The sequence below is a fragment of the Camellia sinensis genome, chromosome 7 (assembly GCF_055761805.1).
Source record: "Camellia sinensis isolate YWXY chromosome 7, ASM5576180v1, whole genome shotgun sequence".
Taxonomy (NCBI): domain Eukaryota; kingdom Viridiplantae; phylum Streptophyta; class Magnoliopsida; order Ericales; family Theaceae; genus Camellia; species Camellia sinensis.
In genome coordinates this window covers 29,569,976-29,580,491 of record NC_138967.1, presented here as the reverse complement: position 1 = coordinate 29,580,491, position 10,516 = coordinate 29,569,976, and positions in this window count along the sequence as shown.

Below are 10,516 nucleotides of genomic sequence, written 5' to 3'. Positions count from 1 at the left end.
CGGGATCGTTATATCTCTGGTTGAAATTTCTTTGATTTGCTCACAATTTTCTCTATGTTTTGACAAACCAAAGAAAATTAAAACCCAAAGAAAATTGACAATGTGATTCATACAAAAGAGAGCACTATGGACATTGGATGGTAATGTCGATGAGTGTGAATAACATGCCGTAGAGCTGTGAGTACAAAATCTTTTATTCACTGATCCAAAATCTCATTCATCACTGCATCTACATCCCGCCACCAGTCGCCGCTATTTCTTTACACTCCTCGTTCAGCTTCCTGCTCTCTCTCTCTCTCTCTCTCTCTCTCTCTCTCTCTTACTTTTTATGATAATATCTCTTTATTATGAAGATCACATCAATTTCTCAGCAGAACCAGAGTAGAAGAACATTAGTCTAGTTGAAGAAGCCAATGGCCACCTATAGTGGTCGAAACAAGAAAACTGAGATGGCAAGGTGTCATATAGAGGCAATAAAGAAGCGCAAGTTCTCAGTGGACGAGAATGCCCCAAACCCTTTGACTTGAGATCTCCACAACACTGTAAGTAGGCTCTTTTCTGAGCACTACACCAAAGACGTCCACTTTTTCATAGAGCTCTATTGCTCTATATCTAATTCATGGAAATTATAGTTGATTCACACAAGGGAAGGTTACATGAGTAGTCAATCAACATTTTTATTCACACAAAAGTGGATTTCTTTTGATTCTAACCTCTATTTTTATACTTGGCATCCTGAGTTGTTTGCTATTCATACGAAATCTTAGATGTTTGTTTAAAGGTGAAGGAAATGAGGTACAATAAAATTAAATTGAACAAATACAATTGCGTTGGTTCTATTATTTGGGACACTTTTTGCAGAAAGTAAACCCAAGAATTTGTAACTGAAGTGCATTGCACCACAATATTTGGGACACTTTTTGTATCTGTTAATAATGTTTTCTAGTGTGCCTCTGTCTACTTATTTTTCATTGTCTTCCTTCTGCTTTGGACATCCAAATGGATGAAGTTTAAATTTCTGTACAAAAGATACTACATATAAGAATTTAAAAAAACCAAAGAAAAAAAATACTTCAGTGATTGCTAGAACTTTTGTTAGCAATTATATTTTCTTCTAACCTTGTCCTGCTATTTGTTTATTGTGTTTGATTTGTTACGTTTCATGTTTTTCCAGTGTGACCTTGTGTAGATTTATATAAATTCTAGTATGCAAAACTAAAGATTTATTTGAAAAATATTAATTATATTCGAGTTTTATATGTTTTTTTTATATAATTTTAAATATGCCAATATTTAGTTAATACTAATGATTAATTTTATTTTTACAGATGGTTTTTGACGTAGATGGTTTGGAGGACTAAATGTATATGCAAGAGCTGTGATCCCTATACCATATCCCACACTTGCAGAGGATTTTACTTTACTTATTGGTGATTGGTACAAGACCAGCCATAAGGTGAGGAAATCTATATTTTAATGTATATATCTGAAATTTTTTGAAAATAATGGCATTGGCAGTGTGCATTTGTTAAATAATTCGGAATACATTATTTTAGATAATATTTGTGTTCTAAAACCAATTCAATAATTTTTTTTAAAGATAATAAAAATATTATCCCAAAAGTCTCCTTTTCTAATACTAGTGAGTCAATTTTACTTTGAAATGTGACTAGAAGAATGGTGCCTGCTTATCGGGGCCAATTTTCATGTATTTTAGGAGAGTAAGAATATCAGATACCAAATATCAACTTTTAATTTTTCTATTTTTTTTTATTTTTCTTTTCTTTTATTTTTTTGTTCTCTTATTTTTATATGTGTAAGTGTAACTCTGTAGAAACCATCCCAATGATGAACTTTTCTAGTTCCTATTTTATTCATATATGCATCTTTCTTGATATTCGGATTGTTTTTATACAAGCTAATGGTGCATGTTTTGGTAAATTTGTTTGATAGATGCTAGATCGTTCGCATAAGCTTCTGGATCTCATTGTAGACTATATAATATATGATGGTTTGATCTTGCAAGATTAAATTTTTGCGGATTGTTGGTTGAGACTAATTTTGTTTCTTGAGAATGTAAGGGATGAAATTCTGATTAAATGACAATGGAATGGGAATTTGGGAAGTTGCATTATGCCATATAACTTGCGATGACTTCTTTTGATGTAGAACCATAGGGTGTGGAATTAAATCTTGTATAATATCTGTTATAGTGTCTGGTTTATGTGCTAGCTTGTAATTTAGATTTGGAATATAATCAATTGCATAATGCTCTGGATCTCCTTATGGATTATATATAACATAGCTAGTGTAATCTGTAATGATTATAAAAAAGTTTTAAACTGTTTCATTTTAAATTGCTAAAATCAATTAAATGGTAGGCCTATTTTACATGTATAGTATGTATTTTTATTACTAAGACATTGCATAAGGATAGCATACTGTTATTGCTGGGGCCTCTATTTATTGAAAATTGAGTCAACATGACCCTTGTAGACGTCCCCGAACGTCCCGGGAGGGAAGTCCCGTTTTGTTCGTTGGGCTCACTACAATTCAGGACTCAAATGTCACGATCCTGTATCTAATCTCGCAGAGTGCAATGCAAGACCGATGAATCATCAAAGAGTCCAAATCCGGCAAATCGTTTTTAAAAATAGATTTTTTTTGAAAGAAGTGCCAAACATGGACTGCTTTGCCAGATACAGAGTCGCCACCTAAATATTTTATTTTGGGGGAATTTAGGAAACCCTGACTCGTGCCAAAGGCCACGTGTCCGTCATCACCAAAGTTGCCTTGGCTCGGGAACTTGGGTACGATTGGGGAAGGTCACTTCGTGAGCACCCCCGCTCGCCCGATCAAAGATCGGCCTCTATTAACCATGATATCGAGTTTTGAAAACATTATGCATTCTTATTCCGGTTATTAGCCTAGATTTACTACGTGATGCGCACAGCATACAAGTATAGACTGGATCGCCTAAATTGGAACAACACATCTCATGTTTGTTTATTTTGAAAATGGTTTGATGGTGCTACCCGCAAGTAGGCTAAGACGTGGATTTGCCACCCTCGGGTGGGCTTAGAAAACGTGATGGTTTGCCACTCTCAAGTGGGCTTAAAACTCACAGTCAATGCATTATTCCAATTCAGATAATCCAACCTTCACCCACAAGCATTCAGGCAGGTATATCACATAAGCACATAGTCTCATGGTAAGAACGCTATCATGGCAGTCACTCACACACATGCAAGGATGCTAAAGCATAAACACTTACCGAGTACTCCAAGCCAAAATAGAAGCTATGTTAGAAATCCATGCATGATCCTAACTATGCTAAAATGCCTAATGCAACACATGCAGGAATGCAACTACAATAGGTTCGGCTATTCTAAAGATGGCATGTGAAATGCTACAACTAACAAGTATTCAACTCAGAATTGAAATACAATGCAGTTAGTATGATGCGTCGAGCCCGGTGCATGCAAGACAGATGAATGAATGCAAACATGCTATCATAAGTATGCTAATTGAAACATGCCCTAAACTAACCGTCATAAGCTGGTAAATAAAAAGGAGAAAGACGCGGGGTTGGAAGACATACATCACACGCACGCACACTTATTACAACAATTGGCTCTCTCTCGGAGGGTCTGAAAGAATATTACACAACCAAAATAAATAATGAATTATTACACAATACTAATTATTTAACAAATGAATTAGGTAAGCAAAGTAAACTAACATGCTATGCTACGTGCAATGGACTGCCTCAGCTCTGTTCCGAATGATGAAGGATGCATGCATACTCGGGTCGCCTTGGCGGAAAATTCCATCGCGACGCCTCGCCTCGCCTTTGTTTGCAATTGATCTCAGAAACTTGCACAAAGCTCCAGAAGGCTGAAACTCCACCTTGGGAAGGCCACCGACTAGTTATTAGCATGGGAGACCACCTGCCGACCACCCTTTGTGGTGGAGACCAAAGAGGGTGGTCGGCCTGCCAGAAAATCTGGTCGGCAGACCAGTTTCCACCTCTGGTTTTTGGTTTTTTTGCAACAAAGGCAAGAGAGAAAAAAGGTAATGTATTTTCAACAAATGTGTGCATGACCGCTCTCCCCGTCCTTGCACAAGCTCAAGGGAGTGTATTCCTCGATCCTCGCGCCACCAATCACACATCTCGATGCATGATGGTCGAGAAGTCGAATTGCACGACTCGATGTGAAATGAATGCAAATATAAGCAAGTAAAGCCAACAACTCTATCATGGACAGTCAAGAGTGTCGGCGATCAAGAATCGAGGCACGTTTCGTCACTTGGAGTACGAAACGTCCCTCGTTTCCCGTGTTCGGACTAAACCCTACTCCAAACACAAAGCAATGAGATGGCATACACAATGCGACTAACATGCAACCTAGCATACACAATGCTATGGGCTAAAATGACATACACAATGCACGTGACATAGCATGGCATACACAATGCACTTACGAAGACTATTATGCGCACATGAACTAAATGACATATACAAATGCAAGATGGACTTACACCAATATGAGTGGACCTCAGCCACACTCATATCAGTGGCCATATGATGGAAATGAGACAACCGAAATACATGTAAACATGCACGGATGCAAAGGACCGATCCTAAGGCACAACATGCAACTCTAACTAAGCATGGCAAAGGATGAAGTATGGCATGCAAACACACATTTTCCAGCTCTGAAACATAACGTACAATGGTCCCGAATCATGCAAATATGTCACACAATGCATACAAGATGGCTCGAATACCGAAACTAGTGAAGCGGGTTACATTAGAGGTACACAAAGCAATGTATAAATGGCAAAACCAGCCTCAAACAGACCCTAGGCAGGTCTGAAACAGTGGAAAAATGGCCCAAAATGATGACTCAACATGCAAAAAAACGAAGCTCATGTAATGATCCGAAAACGAGGCATTTATGCACAACTCTCAAACACATTTAAAGAGTGGAAATCATGGGAATATGACATTCATATAAGCTCTGAAATATGATGTATAATGACCCCAAAGCATGAAAACACCTCAGTATATGCATGCAATAGACCTCAAATCTCAAAGCTAGGCATGGATATTGAACTACAAGCATGCAAAACAAGCATCATTCGACCATGAGACGCAAAAACAGAGTTAAGGCAGTCCAAAACATGCACAAAATTAGTTTAAGGCATGGCCAAAAAGTGCTAACATGAAGGGCCAAAACAACATGCAATATAGGCTAGAAGCACATAAAGGGCCACCAAACCAGCCAAAAACAGAAACATGACATGCCAAAATATGACTAAAAACCCACTGAAACTCAGTCAACACATGTTAGAATGAAGTGTTCCTTTGAAAGGCCAATGAGAGGATTGTTCTACACATGTATGATGGACACACAAAATGGAAAAACTACCTCTGGAAAGAGGTTATGAGGGCCCTAAAACTCACTGAAAAGAGCCTAAAATGAGTCTAGGAAGCATGCAAGTAAAGACCCCTTTAGAAGGCCTTGAAGAGGATTACTCTACATATGCATAATAGACATTCAACATGGCAAAAAGGGCTCTGGATAGAGCCTATGCAGGTCACAAAACTCACAGAAAGTGGCCTGAAACATGGCTTTGAAATATGAAAATAGGGGCTCCTTTGTAAGGCCAACCTAGTAAACCAAAACAAGGGGTGAGAGGGTCACCCCTCTCTGATTTTGAGGCTCAAAAACACATAATAATCACTGAAAATCCGCTGGATTTCAGTGGTCAAAAGGGCCAACAAAGCTCACAACAAAGGCCCCAATGCATGGCCTAAAATAAGAGGAAATGAAGCATGCAAGGGGGTAGATGACCCCAACAGAAAAATAGTCTTAAACAAACATGTTTAGAAGCTCAAAACAAGACTTTTTTTGGTTTATGGCAAGGCCTAAATATGCTTGCAAATAGAGCTAAACTATGAAGCAAAATAAGGCTACCAAGAGGAAAATAGAGACTTACCCTTGTAGAGAAGAAGGCCAGCAGCTTCTGGACCAAAGTAGGAACTCTTTAACCTTTGAAAATGAGCTCCGAGGTGTTTGGGTTGATAGTGGAGGTGTTGTGCTTGGAGGTGTAGTGCAAAGGGTCCAAGAACTATGGACTTTTGAAGCTTGAAGTAGAGAGATATGGAAGGAAGTGTATAAGCTTTAGACACAAAAATCTCAACCCTTGCAAGTGGAGAGGAGGGTCTCTCTTATAGAAGAAGAGGTCCAAGGCTTCTCTTAGAAGCTTGGAGCAAAGGGACCAAGCTTCTAAAGGAAGCTAAACAAAAGGGTCAAGCTTCTTGAGGAAGCTAGACCAAAGGGGTCAAGCTTCCTCAAGAAGCTAAACAAAAGGTCAAGCTTCTCTTAGAAGCTAAGAGTAAAGGACCAAGCTTCTTTAAGAAGCCAAAACAAGAGGGTCAAACCTCGGAGGATGGAGCAAATGCCTCCCAGCTGGCACAGCTGGATGGCATTCAGGGAGACCAAAAAGCAAAAGGTTGGCCGATCAGTTCAAGTGGTCGGCCGACCACTTGCCCTGGTCGGCCGACCAGGGGTCAAAATGTTCAAGTTGAAAAGGTGGTCGGCCTATCCATATTGGTGGTCTCCCAGGTAAATGCAACTCAATGGTGGTATGGGAGACCAGAAATTGTGCCCCAAAAACCAAGAAAACCAGTTTCCCGGCAAGAAAACCAGAAAACCGACAAGCGGGGAGAAAAATGGTCTCCAAGGAGAAAAGGTGGTCTCCCACCCTTGTACCACCTCCCAAACAATGAAACTAGGGTCCATGCCAAAAATGAACCCACACTGATGCAAAACGAAGGTTCAGGGGCCAGAACGCGTAGCCGAAGGCCCCGAAAACTGACTGTTAAGCATCAAAGGTGGCGTGCGACCACAAAGGTGGTCTCCCGGGCCACAGTGTCCCTCTAGATAGAGGAACCAAGGTGTGTGCCAAAAACCAGAGCAAACGGAGGTAGTTAAGCGGTCCCGAACCGAGGCACACGGCCGACGGCTCCGAAAATCGAAAACTGGTCTCCAAACGGAAAAAATGGCCTACGACCACAAAACGTAGCCTACGGCCACTGAGAGATGGTCCACGAGACCTCTCCCTTCCTTCAGGAAGAGAAAATAGAGAAAATAGGACCTGGTTCGCAAACCGAGGCAAGGCACGAAAAGGTTCCGAAGCCCGGAGGCAAGGTTCTCAGCCGAGACTTTGCAACCTCAGAACGAGCACAATATGAGCGCTTAGTTGGTGATGTCTGAGTCTTAAGGTCGGTCAAAAATGGGGTGTCTACATCCCTGTTCCAATTATTGAATGAAATTGCTTATTTTTTCAAATGAAATTCTATAATTCTAGGTTTGTCTTACACTTAAAAGCTATCAAGTTGGTTTATTCTTTGCGCGCGCGCGCGCGCGCACACACACACACACACACACACACACACATATATATATATATCTCCTTGATAAATACAACCCATTATGCCTATGGGCAGGTACGAAGGACAACGTGATATGCTTTACAATCAGAGATTCAATCTAGACCAAGTTGCAATTGCTGCTGAGAGAATTAAGGATGTGTTTTTATTTTATTTTTTTTAGATAATTACTATTGGGGTCTCCTTGAACTCATCTATGATGTTTTGGGTTCTTCAATCAAGAAATATTGGGCAATGGGCTATGAGGATGGATGCACAGTTAGTGGAACATTCTGCATTATAGTTCTTGAAATGATACACATGGGCAGGCTTATCGATGGATAAGCTAAAATTTACATGCACATCAGTGTTACTTGATTTAATGCAATTTAAATTCAGGCTTGTGAGTATTGAAAACCCAGGGCTTAATGTCCCATGAAACTTACCCATAACACGTTACGTAGCTTTTACAAATGAAATGTTTAATATCTGTGTCCTTTTGACACCCAAATGAGCCTGATCTAATTGATCTTAATCACCTGTCTTGTATTTTAAGAGGGGCCACAACTTCAACTGTTTAGCTGTTAAATGACATTTTATTGGTCTTTCTCCAACGTGGTTCAAATGATTAAATGACATTTTATTTTATTATTATTAAATATATACTTTCTTTCTTTTTTACTTTATTTATTTATTTTTTTGTGTGTGGGATGCTTGTATAGTTTTGGATTGTTCTCTTCATTAGGAGTCCTTGGTTTCGTCTTGGAGAGGGTGGTATTATGGTTAGGTTAAGCCGCTCTAAGTTCTCAAGGCAACTCTCTTGAGGTCTCTTTCTATTATTGATGTTTTGTTAAAGTGCTTGTTTTGTAATCCTTTTCACTCATCAATAATAGTTCTTTTTGTTTATAAAAAAAATGTTTGCCCATCATCTTAGAGTATTTCAAGATGAGCCATTGTTTCTGAGTGTGATCTAAAGTAGGATTTTTGGCACAGCGTTGGTTTCATAGCTGTGAAGAACTCTTACTAGGTATGTATCGAATAGTTGCTCTTATGTGCAAAAATTTATTGAAAACTAGGGTTATGTGTTTCTGTAGACGCATATTGCTTGTTAAGAAAAGCGCTAAAACGTCAGGTAGTGTATATGTCCACTGTAGAGCATGCTCTCTCTTTTTTTTTTTTAAATCTTCATGGGGCTTCCTCACCTGTTTGATTTTTGAAGCTGTTGAAAAATTGGAATTATCTTTTTCATGTTATATGAGGTCCCTAGGGAATGCATGTTAATGTTTACTGTTAGGTTTTGTTTCTTGGCAATCCCGTTTGACAAAACTCCTTTGAGTTGTAATTTTATTTGCATTTTTATTTCAGTGAGGCTATGAGTTGTTAGATGCAAATCCAACCAAAATCGTGCTTTGCAGAGAAGTTTGTGGTGTTTAATTCTTTCAAGATTGCCACTTCGCTAATTATGACGAGGATCGAGCTGCCCGGTCAGCTCGCGGGGGTCCAGGGGGCAACGCCCCTTGGCGGGTCACGGGGTAGCGCCCCCGAAGCAAAATGCAAAAATACATTCCAAGTTGCCTATCCGCTCGAGCGGACATTCCCCCGCTCGAGCAGAGAATGCTGAGTTCCAGAAGTTTATTCGCCTGCAAAAATACTGGATGTTGTTTTTTCCCGCTTGAGCGGCCAATCCGACGCTCGAGCGGAGATCGCGGGACAGTTTTCTATAAATATGTGTTTCAGTCCAAATCTAGGATTACTTCTCCAGATCTTTTTCTTGGGTTCTAGGGTTTATATCTGGGGATATTTTGCCAGTTTTCTTTGATATTTTGATTGAGTATTCAACTCATTGTTTAAAGAGTATACATCAGAGGATTATTTATTTGTTCTACATAAAAGAGAGAGTTATTCTTCAGTGGATTCTGAAGAATTCGAGCCTGAAGCTTTGGTGGATTCTGGAGTGGCTCATCGTCAAGACAATTCCGAGGTGAAGACGGGGTTGGAAGAGACACATAGAGGTTGGTTCAATTCGGGCGTGGATTCGCTAAGTAATTGAGAGTATACCTGTTTAATTCCTTTATATCTTCTTAGTGGATTGTTTTGTGGCTGTTGCCCGTGATTTTTTTATCACAATTGGAGGTGTCCAATTGTGGTTTTTCCACGTAAAATCGTTGTGTCAATTTGTCTTGATTGTTTGATTGGGATTGTTGTTTACTGCTTAAAATTGATGCATAATCACAAATCAACATCTAGGGAATTTCTAGATTTTTCATTTACCATAACTTTTAACATTGTTGGTGCGGAGCCTTTGTTCCAAAATCTGCCCATTTGTTTCAAAAACAGTCAAAGTTGTATTTATAAGTGTTTTGAGATAGGACGATAGAAGAATTGGAGGCAAGATCCTAGAATGATATTGCTTGATGAATGTAGTGCCAACATTATTAAATATGGGCACATTCTTTATTTTTTGGTTGGATTTACTTTACTGATTTTTATTGAATTTCATTATAATATCATTTATGAATAAAAAAAATAGGTTCAACAAGATTTAGAATTCTAGACATACATATAGTCATAACTTAAAGAAGGGCACATGATGGAATAACTGGTTTTACATTGGATGGAAGTATCGTTTGGAAATTCACATTGGTGTAGTTCTTATGATACAATTCTATCAGTAGGTCTGCCAAATAGGGTGCTATAAATGTTGTTTGTATTCTGGAAATTTGAAGTTGGTTGTGTGTTCGTTCAATAACAGTGACTAAATGGTCCTTCTAATTTACACATGATCTTTTTTTCATTATTCAAAATTTTAACAGAAGCATCTCACTGGATTCTCATTTACAAGAACTCAAGCTTTGCAACTAAGAGAATCTCCAGTGAGATGTTATAATTGTTGCTGTTGTTAAATTATAACAACTCTCCTAAAAAATCCTTCTCTAGTGGGTTGCCAAAAGGACTGCCAAATTGAAACTAGGAACTCAAAAAAACACCTACAAATTGAAATTGATGGCTAGGATTAACTCAAGGTTTGGTGACACAACAAAAACTTTAAACACACGCCATAGATTTATTTAAAAC